Consider the following 15,877-nt stretch of genomic DNA (forward strand, 5'->3'; position numbering starts at 1 on the left):
AATGCTCGTCCCTTAACTACAGTCTCTACTGATCCAGAACAACCAATGATACTAACACCAGCAATGCTGCTCACGCAGAAAGTAGGAGCCCCACCAGTACCACCTGGCCAATTTGAAAACCACGATTTATGCAGAGCTCAGTGGCGTCGCGTTCAGTATTTAGCCAATGTCTTCTGGGGAAGATGGAAGAATGAATACTTGAGTGGACTTCAAGGACGTCGCAAGTGGCGCACAGCTAAGCCAAACCTACAGAATGGAGATGTTGTGCTTCTAAAAGATGCCCAGGAGAAAAGAAATGACTGGCCAGTTGGGATCATAACTAAAACTTACCCAAGTGAGGATGGCAAAGTCAGAAAGATTGAAGTAAAAATCATAAAGAAAGGTGAACAAAGATTCTTCCTGAGACCAGTCACTGAGGTTGTTCTTCTGGTTTCAAAGGACACAAATTAAGGTGACTTAACGATCTGAATGTTGACGACTTTGTTACTGTTCCACAAGCCTGATGTGACATCTGTTGATGTCAGGCGGGGAGTATTCTGGCCTTGGTTATATTATAGTTTACTTTGTTTATACTGACACCTTGTGGTCACTTTAAGTAGTACGTCGCCTTTAATAATATATCAGCCATTTTGGATTCTAGAGCTCATGGTGCAGAGTGTAGAGATGCATCCACGTCCATCCTTCTTGTTTCGCTCTTGAAAAAGGCACAATCTGTAAGTTTAAAGACTAATCTAAGTGGTAAAATATGATTACATGTATTCTGATAGGTTATAGACATGTTTGAGACCGATTTACATGTGATATGTTAAATGTAACCCATGGCACATAATTGTGATGCTTGATTGTTTATCCTTCTTAGTACAGCTATCTTCTAAGTTATGTAAAGGCGATTTATGTGCATCTTAAATGTTGTTTTGATCTATGTGAACTGAATGTAATATTGTAAGATATACTTTTTTGATATCATTGTTCATTTGTGTTACAGTTTCACAAATTGGGCTTCAGTAAAGAAAGTTTGACCCTGACAACTGTCTACGACTTTTACTAAGCCTTTGTTTAACTCGCTGCAAAAGCAAACACAAGCTGAGGGCAGAAGAAACTTCATAACTGGGCACATTGTAAAGGTTTGTAAAAATAACTTCATAACAGGTCAAATCTGGTCACATTGTAAAGGTTTATAAAAATAACTTCATAACTGGTCACATTGTAAAGGTTTGTAAAAAATAACTTCATAACAGGTCAAATCTGGTCACATTGTAAAGGTTTGTAAAAATAACTTCATAACAGGTCAAATCTGGGCACATTGTACAGGTTTACAAGAAGGACAAGTTTCACCTTCCTTTCATAGAGGAGATTAGTAATGGTGAAGCCTCTGTCTGCCATTACTTCATCGCCTGGACGAAGTTATTAAGTGCACGATATTGAAGAAAAATGCGATATGTGATAACTCATTAAACAATGCGATATTCGATATGCGACACGATTATGCTTAAAATGTATAAAAGTTAACTTAAATTAGATTTACAATTATATAACCTACATACGTTCTTCACTTTATTTTTTTTGTGACAAGAAAACATCCCTACAACTTGTGAAAGTGAAGACCAGTGTTTTACTGTAGCAAAAGAAGTGTTATTTTAACATCAGTGTAAACCACGGGGTTAAGGGGTTCAGGTTATCTTACATTAGGTCTATTTAACAACAGAAACTGAATAATCAAATGTAAAAATAAAACACTGCTTAGTTTTCACTGTATGAATTAAATATATATATAGGCTATATATATATATATATATATATATATATATATATATATATATATATATATATATATATATACACACACACTGATTCTTATTAAAGCTAAAAAAGTGATGCATATTGCGATATATTCATTTGTTATATTTTGATATATTGTGCAGCCCTACATGTTGTGTTTGGAAACACTTCTCCTCCATGATGTCAAGCCAACGCGAAATCACCTTGCTTACAATGGACTGAGAAACACCAAACCTTACAGCAAGATCACCCTGCAATAAATTAAGACGCAGCTTCATCAGAGTCATTAGGAGCTGATCTCAAGTGTGTAGCTGAAAGCTGTTGGTGTATGAACTGGTAAGGTGCTCGGCAACTGAATGGAATGCATCTAATGTCGACCCGCTGACAAAGGTGGTCGTTTCTCAGCAGAGTTCTCTTACGAGAGTATCTCTCGTACTGCGTAATAGCTTACGCTAGGGGAAAAACTCTTTTCCACGAGATATTGAAGCCAAAAATTATCCTTAATATTTTTATTAATGTAAAACGCTTTGCAGCAGCAAGCAGACATAGGCGAAACAGCTCGCGCGCCTATTGGTTGCTCTGCAGCAAATGCAGCAGCCTATCGAGAGAGACTCTGCGTGACGTAATGACCAATGGGGGCAATTCGCGCCCATATCGTCACGTCCCGCCAGAAGGGGCGTGGTCTCACCCTATAAATATGCTCGTTAGGCTGGTACAAGCTGATTTTTATCTCTTCAGCGACGCACACGCATCGCTGGATCCGGAGTGAGAAGCCGCGCCGTCGAAGCAAGCCTTTCAGCGGGACGAGCTCTGGAGTCGCTGGCCTCGCCGCCTTCAACTGCCGTACCTGCTGCGCTTTCCGGCGTTCTATATCCTTTTATACTCTGTGTGTATTTACTCTGTTGAGGGTGTTTGCTCGCTTACTTGACGCGACTCACACTTCTCTCACAAAAGAGCTGCGTCTTTTTAAAGATGCCTTCCTGTGGCTCGTGCCGCGCCCCGCTCAGCGATGGAGACCGGCACGTTATCTGTGTTTCCTGCCTGGGTGAGGATCACGCAGCTCTCGCGCTCGCTGACGGCGGATGCCCTCATTGCGAGCTTTTGCCTATGGTGACTCTGAGGACTCGCCTGGCATCATTCTCCGAGCCTTCACCACAGCCCGCCGTGGTGCCGCGCCGCAAGTAGCGCCGCGCCCAGCGCGCTCCCGAGCTTTCTCCAGCCCGCCAAAGCTCGCCGGTTCGCCCGCCAGCTTCGCCGGCTTCGCTCGAGTCGCTCACTGACGGACAACGGCCGCCGCCTGCCGCCGCGTCCGTCCACGAGTTCGACGAACCCACCGAGGCGTGTTCTCTTCTGGCATCCGATAGCGAGGATTGGGCGAGCTCCGTGGACCTCCCCTCCGCTAGCGTTTCCCGCCAGACCACTGGTAAGAGAACCGGCATTGAGACTGAGCTGATGCGTCTGCTCTCTCAGGCCGTGGGAAGCATCGGCCTCGATTGGGAGGCGCCCGCGCAACCGCCGCGCAACAGGCGAGCTCTGTGGACCTCCGCCTTCTGTCCGCGAGTCGTCAAGGAAACGGGCCAGCATCAAGACCGCGAGCCCTAAAAACCGCGGCTAGCTTTCTTTACGTTATAAGAAATCTACCCCGCCCCCCATGGGCGTGCGTCACCGGCAAATGAGAAAAGAGTGTGTTTTAGTCCCCGCGAGGCCGGACTAATCTCCATTTCTCAAACATTTCTCAGCTCCTAGTTTGAGCGGCTGAAAATGTCATTATTGCAGCAATGAGCCTGTTGTATAACACGCACACCTGCATACAAACGCCGACACACACACAACTGTGATGACACTCTCTTATCTGCTTGCGCTAGTGTAGTTCTCCCTGTGGCCCAGTGGCGGAACCTGAAGCTTTCATGCGAGAGACCCGTGTTCGATCCCGGCTCTCGCAACAGATAAAGATTTAGTCTCGCCGCGGCCAGACTTCCACCGAAACTTTTCGCTCGTTCAGTTCCAGAAAATGCGACTGTTCCAGTGTATTTTGCAGTAAACAAGCTGGTACCACGGCCCGCTTGCCTGCACATAAAGGCCGTTTCCATGGCGACCCAGAAAAATCATGTAATCATTGTATTTCTGGTTTTCCGGCCACAGCCGATGGTGTTATAAGTGTAATAAAATGCTCACAGCCCAGTGTTCATTTCTACACACAAACACAGCCCGCCACGGTACAGGGCTCGCACAAATGAAATCGACGTATGTCAATTGTGCATTAAATGTAGTGAATGTGCCCACAACCCAGTGCCCACAAACACTACCACGGTTTCTGTAAAACGAAACCAACACAAGTCTTCCTAGCCTCCTAGGAAATCGACGGTGTTTCAGTCTCGCCGTGGCCAGACTTCCACAGAAATTTTTCGCTCGTTCAGTTCCAGAAAATGTGACTGTTCCAGTGTATTTTGCAGTAAGCAAGCCAGTAACATGCCCGCTTGCCTGCACACAAATGCTGTTCCCACGGCGACCCAGATAAATCACATAAATGGTGTATTTTCTGGTATTCCGGCCACAGCCGATGGTGTTATGAGTGTATTGAAAATGCCTACAACCCAGGGCTCATTTCTACACACAAACACAGCCCGCAAAAATGCAGGGCTCGCACAAACAATCCGGCCACGGCCGATGGTGTTATGAGTGTTGTAAGAATGCCCACCCAGTGCCCATTCCCACACCCAGACACAGCCCGCCACGGTGCAGGGCTAGCACAAATAAAATCGACTCAGGTCGATTGTGCAAACAATGTAGTAAACGCGCCCATGTCACCATGCCCGCTCACACTACATGCTGCGTGTCCCTTGGTTTCTGTAAAAACGAAACCAACACACATTCAGTCAGCCATGACCGACAATGTTTTCAGTGTAATAAATGTGCCCGCAGCCACGCGCCCACATTTTCTCACAGACACGCCGATTCCTACGGGATCTCCCCCGCTCGCTTTTTCTGCACAATCTGCCATAAAAAAGCTGAGCGCGGCCAGGCCGCCCGCTGTGATCAGCGCGCCCCCCGCCTCGAACGCTGTAAACACGGTGTTGTGTTCCCAGTATGCCCGGGCTCTCGAGCTGCCGTTTTGTCGCGGCCGGAGCCCGGATTTCATTCTGCCTCTAGCTATTCACGCAGATGCGTGGTCAAAGCTTCCCGGGGTATCAGAATGGGTGCTGAACACTATAAAGAGAGGCTATTCGCTACAATTCGCTCGACGCCCGCGCCGTTATACGGCGCGTGTCGAAACTACGGTGAAAAACGAAGTGTCTCATCTACTTCGTGCCGAGATAGCGAAACTACTGAGCAAAGGGGCTATAGAACCTTTATCTCAGGCTCAGAGCGAAGGGGGCCTATACAGCAGATATTTTCTGGTACCGAAAAAGGATGGGGGTCTCAGACCCATTTTAGATCTACGACAGCTGAACAGAGTGCTTGTGAAACGCCAGTTCAGAATGCTTACGACCAGGAAAATCCTCGCGCAAGTGCGCCACGGGGACTGGTTTATGTCGATAGATCTGAAAGACGCCTATTTCCAAATACAAATAGCGTCCCATCACAGGCGATTCTTGAGATTCGCCTTCGAGGGCCAGGCATATCAATACACAGTCCTGCCGTTCGGCCTGTCCCTAGCACCTCGTACATTTACGAAGTGCATGGACGCGGCGCTCGCACCCCTGAGACTTCAGGGCATGCGAGTCCTGAACTACTTGGACGATTGGCTGATTCTAGCTCGATCACGATCGGAGCTCATGGAACACAGGGCCGCATTACTCAAGCACCTCGAGGAGCTGGGCCTCACAGTCAGTTGGGCGAAGAGCTCACTGTCTCCCAGTCAGAAAATTTCCTTTCTGGGAACCGTGTTGGACTCGCTGTCCATGACAGCACGCCTGTCACCAGAGCGCGGGCTAAATATTCAGCGCGGCGCGAAATCCTTCCGCCACGGCGCGATAGTTCCGCTCAAAAGGTTTCAGAAAATGCTGGGGCTGATGGCCTCAGCAGCCTCTGTACTCCAGTTGGGCTTGCTCCGCATGCGCCCACTGCAGATGTGGCTGAAAGCGCGGGTTCTACCCAGGGCTTCGACAGCGGGTCTGTTTAGCCTCAGGGTCGACCTTCAGTGTGTTTCAGCTCTGGAACCTTGGAAAATAACCGACTGGTATCAGTCAGGTGTGAGTCTGGGGACCGCTTCGAGTGTGAAGGTGGTGTCTACGGACGCCTCCACCTCGGGGTGGGGAGCGCTGCTCGAGGGCAGACCGCTAGCTGGCCTGTGGTCAGAACGGGAAAAGCTCCTTCACATAAACTGCTTGGAGATGATAGCAGTCGACAAAGCGCTACGGCGTTTTTGTCCCCAGGTAACAGGCCACCACGTCTTGGTCCGGTCGGACAACATGTCAGTGGTGGCATACATAAATCGCCAGGGCGGCGTCAGGTCACGAAACCTTCACAGGCTGACGGAACGCCTCCTGGTCTGGGCTCAGCACAACGTGCTCTCACTGAGAGCAGCGCACGTGCCTGGTCACCTGAATGTGGGACCAGACAGACTGTCCAGGAACAATGTTCCAGCAGGGGAATGGTCGCTGCACCCGCAGACGGTCCAGCTGCTGTGGAAAATGTTCGGCAGAGCACAGGTGGGGCCTGGAGCTCTGCGTATTCTGCGCCTAGAGCTCCGTCTACCAGGCGGCTCTACTCCTCGAAATGGTCTGTTTTCTCTGCATGGTGTCAAGCCCAGAGCTTTTCACCTGTGGAATGCGGGGTTTCGGAAGTGCTTTCCTTCCTTCAAGAGCTACTGGATAAGGGCAGGACCCCATCCACGCTCAAAGTATATGTGGCGGCCATAGCAACGTTTGCAAAACCGGTGTCTGGCCAGTCGCTGGGGAAAAACGACTTAGTCGTGCGTTTCCTTAGGGGAGCTCGGAGGCTGAACCCTCCCAGGCCCCCTTCAGTCCCGACGTGGGACCTTTCCACGGTCCTGGAGGCCATGAAAGGCGCCCCGTTCGAGCCAATCCAGCTGGTGGACATGAAACACCTGTCGTTCAAAACAGTGTTTCTCATGGCTCTCGCTTCAGTGAAGCGCATAGGGGACTTACAGGCGCTTTCAGTAAGCGCGTCGTGTATGGAGTTTGGGCCTAATGACTCGAAGGTCATTCTCAAACCAAAGCACGGGTATGTCCCGAAATCCCTCAATACACCGTTCAGGGCCCAGGTAATTTCCCTGTCCGCCCTTCCGGTTCTCAGTGAGGAGGAGGATGCGAGTCTCCTTTGCCCCGTCAAGGCATTGAGAGCTTATGTGTCACGCTGGTCTGTTTTCAGACAGACGGAGCAGCTTTTTGTTTTGTTTGGCGGGCGTTCCAAGGGACTCGCCGCCTCAAAACAGAGCCTATCCAGATGGATAGTGGATGCCATTGCGCTCGCTTACTCTGTGAAGGGCCTACAGTGCCCCTTGGGTGTCAGAGCGCACTCCACGAGAGGCGTGGCCTCTTCGTGGGCGTGGTCGAGCGGGGTTTCCCTGCAAGATATCTGTACGGCCGCGGGCTGGGCCTCGCCGTCTACATTTATAAAATACTATAACCTGGAGGTACCCGCCTTACAAGCTAAGCTTTTGGCGGTCTAAAATTCAGTGCTATCTGCCCAGCTGTGCGGCCCAGATGCTGAGTTTACTGCAGCCCCATGAGTGTTGACACACGTATGGCCACCCAGATCAGGCTGAAAGCTTTCACCCTGGCTGCGCGTTTTATTGTCATATGATAGCCCCGCTGGGTGCTTTTTTATAGGGAATGACGCTTCCAGCCTCTCTTCCTCCACTCTATGTGAGTTTATGGTGATTATGCACTACATGAGCCCTGGGCTTCGGCCCCCGGGACTTTGGTGTTGGATCCCTGTACGCACGGCGTGTTGCATTGTGTTCCCCTAGCGTAAGCTATTACGCAGTACGAGAGATACTCTCGTAAGAGAACGTACTCGGTTACTAACGTAACCTCGGTTCTCTCTAGAGAGGGAACGAGTACTGCGTATCTTGCCGTGCTTGGAATACGCTCTGGTTCGCTTCAGCGATAAAAACCAGCTTGTACCAGCCTAACGAGCATATTTATAGGGTGAGACCACGCCCCTTCTGGCGGGACGTGACGATATGGGCGCGAATTGCCCCCATTGGTCATTACGTCACGCAGAGTCTCTCTCGATAGGCTGCTGCTATTGCTGCAGAGCAACCAATAGGCGCGCGAGCTGTTTCGCCTATGTCTGCTTGCTGCTGCAAAGCGTTTTACATTAATAAAAAAATTAAGGATAATTTTTGGCTTCAATATCTCGTGGAAAAGAGTTTTTCCCCTAGCGTAAGCTATTACGCAGTACTCGTTCCCTCTCTAGAGAGAACCGAGGTTACGTTAGTAACCGAGTACGTTATGTACTATAGCACTGGCTCAACGCATTGTGTTCCCATTTCAGATGTAGGTGGCTTCAGGTTGAGTTGAGATATTGAAGCGTAGTTGTGGTCAGAGACAGATGGATCCTCCCATTGTGTTTCTGCATCACAGGTCTGGGGCATGTGGCTGTGATCCTCCTCACAGTTGTCCACTGCAACACTGACGCTCATTGATGATCTAAGGAAATATTATAACCATAAACATTTTTACATTAGTAACAGTTACTTAAAATAGATAATGAGAATTAATTTATGATGGCATTCATACTTAGAACAGTGTGAAAAAGAGAGATGCATTAAAAACGAGACAGTATACACACAATCTCCTAACTCGCCGTAGGTCAATATCAATATCTGAATGAGAGATGTAGCTAGCTGGCCTCCTTACAGGAATAATGTGAGCTATAAGACTGTAATATATATATATTATATTGTAGTTTTATTATATAGTACCATAATATATTGTACTACTATCGTGAATATTCATTCATTCTTTATTTCAGACCTTTAGGTCCATAACAATCGTTGTATTTTGTTAACGGCTCGTTACTAATCTTAAATGTATTCATAGATCGGACTTCACGAATCTAAGGCTAACATAAACAAGCACATAGATAGGTAACGTTAAGTTAGGTAACAACAGTTATGCAAGTTAGCTTACCTCAATCTGACAACCTGTTCAGCACCCGGCGATGATCTTTACCAGAACATCGTAGCCGAGCCTTTACTCGGGGTAAGGGTGTTCGTCAGTCGGCTTCCCGTCCATAAAATGGTACGAACACGGGCACTTCAAGCTTATCGCCTTCCGCCATGGCCTCAGGTGCTCCTCGTCTTTAGGTGGTGTGGGTGTAAATCGTGAAGTACACCACAACATTCCGATAGCTTTACATTGTGTTTGTAACACCGTTTGTTAAATTTTTCTATCCTCTTAATTCAATTGTTAAAAAAATTACATATTTTGCCATTTCAACTATAGAATTACATCTATAAACTAGCCCAGTTCCTTTCAGCCGGAAGTTGAAGTCCCTCTCAGCCGGAAATAAGATGACAAAACGAACGTAATGGCGTCACCCTTGTTGTCGTGGAAAATAAGGTGAATTCTCAACTGTGTAAGTGTAACCAATGTGTTTTATATTAGTAACATACCATGGTACAGTGTATTATGTTTATCATATTTGTTTTATTACCATGCCAGTGTGTAAATTATTTTCAGAATACAATCTTAATTATATTTCTTTATTGTTCCTTTAGACCATTAATACAGACATCATTGCCAATGAATAACTAATCCAGATAACCACCCAAAGACTGTACAATAAAACATCTCTGTGAAGAATCTTCTCTCCGCTCCCTGATTCTCTGACCGGAATCCAGTCCATATTTGGCCGCCTCAATCAGCGTATTAGTAGTAGCACGCCTCAACGACAGCTTCCTTGGGCAAACGAAACCGTCTGATGAAGTCCTCATTATTATATATTTCCAGTAGGTTACTGCAGCCCCTAAAAACCCTTTCCCGTCTCATAGCTCTCTCCATAACGTCTTCAGCAAACCACAAATTATGAGACATTTTCCCTTTTCTTTTGGCTGTTTGTAATGTAACTGATTGTTACTGCTGGTTGCCAAGGTACCATAGAGTCTTAGACCTAAGTTAGCCTCTGTGTCTAACCTAAATTAGGTGTCTAATTTTTTTTGGTCTAAATTAAGTCAGTCTTTATTTTTGTGAAACAGTCTAACTTGCATTAGACTATGAGCAAATTTTAGACTTGTCTAACACTATAGACCGGTCTAAAATAGCTTTGTGAAACCGGCCCCAGAGGTAGGACCCATATCGGAGAAGCTTTCCAGCGCTGGAGAGACCAGCCTGAAGGCCTGAATACGGACACGGAGGTTGCTTTATTTCTTCTCGATACGTGAGTAAATTTTTTTTGTTGCGTTTCATAGAACTAAGATATGCTGTCTTTTGCTTGAATATACTCTTGTGTTATTTTTTGCTTGTTTTTTCATTTGCATTATTATTAGTAACCCTAGAACGTCTAAACATCCACCACCTGTTTCAAGCATCGGCTCCCAAAATGTGTCCGAAAAGTGAAATATCATACTCCTAATATCTGTTTTTTTCCATTTGGTTCCCCTTTTAGTGATTGCTATAACCTCTTAATCTTGTCACATTTGTAATAGACCTATATTAGTTACTTTGACTATTGTGTTGGGTAGGGAGCTGTTCATGTTTGTTTTTTGGGTTGGAAGGGATGCCTTTGTCATTTGTATTGAAGGAGTAGATAACAATTAGACATTTGACCTGAATTATCAAATTGATTTCACTTATGGATGACATCATACCCTCGGGCAGCAGGCACCTCAGATTCCGCCATAGTCGTTGCCTGTCTTGTGTCGCATACGTGGATGTGGGGGCGGAGGCATCAAGATAGGGGAGTGATCCTTTTGGGTATAGGGGCTTGTTTGTTTTGGTGATTTCAAATATCAACAGCGTTTACCAGAAATCGCTACTGCACCTTTAAATTTCATAAAAATTGTGTTGATTTGTGAAGATTATCATGATGTACAAAACATGTCAGAATTAGAATATTTTGTTAGTCACAGAGCTTATTTTCTACAATAATGTAAAAGCCAATTGAAAATCCAGTAGTTGTTTATTTTTTTTTTTTTTTTATGTCATAATAGACTATCAAAACACACTATCACTATTGAAAGACTATCAAAATTTTATTTTTGTTTCATGCCGACTTTAAAACAACTATTAAAGAAAGTGTTTAAAGTGAATATTTGAAAGAATTGAAATATCCTAAAAAAATCTGTTTTATTTTACTTGTAGCGAGTCACCTCATTGCATGAAATTTTCACTTGTGGAAAAAAATCAATCAGTTCTATAGTATTTCTATGATATTGTAACAATTTTGCATGATCTGTGATCAGTTGTGTGTCCCATGCAGGTAAATACCCTGTCATTCCAAAACCACAGTGAAGCTTTAAAACGTGATGATCACAGACTTCTTAAAATCCTGACCTCTTTACTGACTATACATATCTCACAAATTTATTTAAGTAAATTATTTCAGTTCTTTTCTCCAAATGGGAGATTTCCACTCTATAGCACAGGGATGGGCAACTTTAGTCCTGGAGGGCCATTGTCCTACAGAGTTTATCTTCAACCCTAATCAAACACACCTGAACAAGCTAATCAAGGTCTTCAGGATTACTAGAAAGTTACAGGCAGGGTTGGAGCTAAACTCTGTAGGACAGTGGCCCTCCAGGACCAACGTTGCCCATCCGTGCTATAGCACAATGAGGAATATTCAAGCATTGCATAAGACCCCCTTCCCCTGCCCTGTCCCAAAAAACAAATTCCTGCCAAAACTGCTACAAGCATGCCATGTATGCAGTATGCTGTGAAGTGTGAGTGTGTGTCACCTGATCTTTCCACTTCATCTTTGTGAGATAACAAAATCAAATGATAAGTGAGTATAGAGGGGGGGGGGGGGGGTTATCTATGGGAACATATAGGTAACAGGAACAGCTTCATGAGACGCCAGCCAAGATCCCACAAGATAAGAACATGACAAGACCTGCCTGTTACATAACAGATACATACATAGCTTCTAGTTGAAATAAACAGCGGGATATACAGCAAAAAGGGAGAAGGAGAGTTCAATTATTATATGTTAAATTATAAATAATCTAAGACTTTCCCCTCTGTTCTCTTTTTCAAAGTTGTGCAATCCTCCACTCGTCATGTGCATTCTGCTGGCACTCTGAATGAAAATTGCTTCAAGGAGCTATAAGTGAGCGTTTAAGTGAATTCCATTCATGTGTGAGCGAGAGAGAAAGAGATGTCTATCTAGATGTGTGACTGTCACATGGAAATGCACGGCCAAAAATTTTTCCGCAAAAATGTCAGCCATCAGCAAGTTTACAATCAGAGGTTTGACATCAGGACAGAGAAGATAGGCTACTAAAAGAATTTACACCATTATAACTATGATAATTGCAAAACTGGAATCATAATTAAAATGTATGAAATGATGCTACTTATTTTCATTTGTGTGGCAGAATCATTAGATGTAGATGTGGGCCAAAGCAAAGCAGGTGCTGTTTTAGTGCTGGGGAGAAACTTCAAACTGTGATATATAGTCCCAGTGCTGCCTACACTCTTTCAAAAATAAAAGTTCCAAAAGGTGGTTTTTGCAGCAATGACATAGAAGAACCAGTTGTGGTTCCCCAAAAAACCTTGTGAACAGTTCTTAAAGAACAATTTTTTTTCCTAAGTGAGAAGAACATTTTTCCATTAGAACATGCTGTGCGATGGAAATATTCCATGGATGTTAAAGGTTCCTCATAGAACCAGATGCCAATGAAGAACCCTTTATTTTTAAATAAAGTCTAAACTTTAGAGTCTAAACTTTCATGAAATGTCAACAAAACAAAGAAAAGAAAACAATAATAAAATGTTGAAAATAAAATCATCAGAATAAACTTAAAAAAAGAAAAGTAAAAATATTCAAATAAAAATACTCAAAACCATGCAACCGATTTTTAAAAAGATAATGAATGATCATCACTTACATGGATTTTATAGATTAAAGTTGAATTTAATTATATTGCAATATTTTTTTCCATGAAATTGGTTTCATTGCAATGTTTCTTTTTTACTTAATTCCAATTTTAAATGTTTTAATTTAAATATTTTTTTGACTTCATTATTTTATTATTTCTTTTTGATTTCTTTTGGTTATTATTTAATGTGCTTGTAGATGAGCACATGCAGAAAAAACTCCAATTCGTTCAGGGTGTTCAGAGCAATATAAATCAGTGATGCAGAACGTTTGGTGCTGTAAAACCTGAGCAGGTGTGTTTTTAAACTGCAGACTTTGCATGTGAGTGAATGACACAGTCACTCTCCAGAACTTTATCTGATCAGAAGTCAGTGCCAATCTGCTATGAGAATCTCAAACTAGCGGCAGACAATGAACATATGACCAAACAGAGAATGAAATGGCTATTCATAGAGGAATGTGTAAAGATAGCCAGTCTTATCAGTCAGCGCATCAGCAGGGACTGCAGACTCGATTGCAAAGAATAGAATTCCTACTGATAAAAGGGGTGTAAAACTGCCCAGAGATGCTCCTGTCAGGAGTTGTCAACGGCTGTAACTCAAACAAAGTTCTGTTATTTCTATTATTCAAGTTATTAACTATGTACACAAAACACACACATACACATGAAAAGGGAACAAAACGTGCAATGAAAAGAGAATTCTTTCTCTCTCATCAAAATTTCTGACACATTCAAAAGGTGAGTAAATACAGTAAAATAGTAGTTTACTTTAATAAAGAGGCATAAAAAAGGCCAAACTCTTGCAGAGTTCTCTGAATTTTCACATTGCTTTGGACACCTGAAAAGCTCTTCTATCATCTTATTGAATCATAGTGTTTGACTTTAGTCTGACTCCAGATAAAGTGAACCTGGTCTGCGCTGTGTCACATGTACACAATTGTCACGCTTCATGTTGGTTAAAGCTCGATTAACCTGCTACTGTCCATACAGAGAGAGTGAAGTAACGTGTTTGGTTATACACATAACTGATCTGCCTTGGTGTTGATGATAACACCTAGACGACACACCTCTCAGTCTACAATTACACTCATTCATCTATATAGAGCTGTCTAAACTTATCATCATTAGTTTGTCTAAATTTAAAAAAATTAAATCATTATTAGCCTCATGTCAATTTTTTTTCATGGAACACACAAAAACACCATAAAAGTAGTCCATACTATAACTCTACTGTTCAAAAATGTAAGGGGCGGTAAGATTTAAAAAAAAAATCTCATATGCTTTTTATTTAAAAAAAACATTTATTTAAAAAAAAATCTGGTTAAAGTAGTATCAGTGTGGAAAATTGATACACAGTATGAAATGTTTTCTATTTTAATATATTTTACAAATGTAATGTTAAAATTTAATTTATTCCTGTAATGGAAAAGCTTAATTTTCAGATGCCATTACTCTTCAGTGTCACATAATATTTCAGAAATCTTTGTGATATGTTGATTTGGTGCTGATAATAAGAAACATTTCTTATCAACGTTGAAAACAGGTGTGCTGCTTAAATTATTTGTACAGACCGTGACACGTTTTTCGTTTCAGGATTCTTTAAATGAAAGTTCAAAAGAACAGCATTAACTTGAAATAGAACGCTTTTTGTAACAATTTAAAAGTCTTAACTGTCACTTTTGATCAGTTAAATGCATCCTTGCTCAATAAAAGAATTAATTTCAAAACATCATACCAACCCCAAACTTTTGAACAGTATACACGCAACCTACTCTTTCGAATAATCAGATTTCCATGAACACAGTCATATAATGCTGCTAGAACTTGTTTGGTGGTTCAAAAGATATGGGAGCCAAAGCAAAACGATATATGAAGGGGGAAGTGGGGGTGCTGAGTCACAATATATCAAGCCTGGGCTTGACATCAGAGTTAGGCAAGACGGTTATTCTCTGGGGCGAGTCTATAATTTGTCAACCACTGTCTCTTGCAACTGAGAGCGTATGCATCATTGGAACTGCACAACCTTGACTCAAACCCTACTTTCCCAGGGGCTGGGTTAACATTAGGTTAAAGGGTGAGCCTGGGTGTCAGTTCGTGCAGTTTGGGGGTGAGAGAGGGGTGAGAATTGTTTTATCAAGACAGGTGTATATCTGCATGCATGCATGGTAGATTTAAATAAATAACAATAAATGAAATGGAAGTTGCGATAGTTTAGTCACTATTGTGACGTGCATATCCGAGTGAAACGGCTTTCTCGAACAAGACAAAATGTAGGGCTGGACTTGATTATGCCCATAAGAAATTGATGTGATTTGCCACGTGATTTCATGTAAGGGATTGGTTGCCCTGCTCTTGTGCCAGTAAACACGTCATCAGAGAAGAGAAGAGATGCCGCTGCAAGAGGAGGGGGACGTTTTTTTTGTATAAGATTACGAAGGTACATGAATATTTTTTTTAAGTAATGATGTGTACATATAAAATTGCAATGTTCCAATAAAAACAAAAATAAGAATTGTCTTGATTTCACGGTGACTTTAAGAGTGTTTGAAATTAGAACTAATTTAGAAGACTGCAGTGAGTGAATGAGATTATAGTCAGAGTGAGACAAAGGTCACCTAGACATGCTTTTGTGAACACACAGTTGTGGATGACAGAAAGCCATTGATGGAGCAGCACAATGCAAAGCACACTGACAAATGCTTGAATTCCATTATAGCGCTTCTCCTCCAACTGCTTGTTTCCTTTTCGTGTTTGCATGCTCACTGCTGCCCGTGGGTCAGTGCTGGGGGAGTTTAGTGACAAAGCTGTCATTGTGCACCCAGGTTAGAGAGAGAGAGAAAGATAGCACAAACTATGGCTCATTCCACTTCCTCTTTCTGTTCCGGCCATGCAAACTGGTCAGCTTAGTTTATAAGGCTAAAACTGACTGGTCATACCAATGCAAACATTTATGACTGACAGTACAACCTAAATAGTCTAGTCAGATTTAAATAACCATGTAGTGTAACAGGGTTATTATAATGAACTAAAACCATTTAAAAAGTACCTGAAATAAGATTAAAATATACAAAAACTTATTTTATT

The sequence above is a fragment of the Rhinichthys klamathensis genome, unplaced genomic scaffold (assembly GCF_029890125.1).
Source record: "Rhinichthys klamathensis goyatoka isolate OS25496 unplaced genomic scaffold, OSU_Roscu_1.1 h1tg000359l_1, whole genome shotgun sequence".
NCBI lineage: Eukaryota > Metazoa > Chordata > Actinopteri > Cypriniformes > Leuciscidae > Rhinichthys > Rhinichthys klamathensis.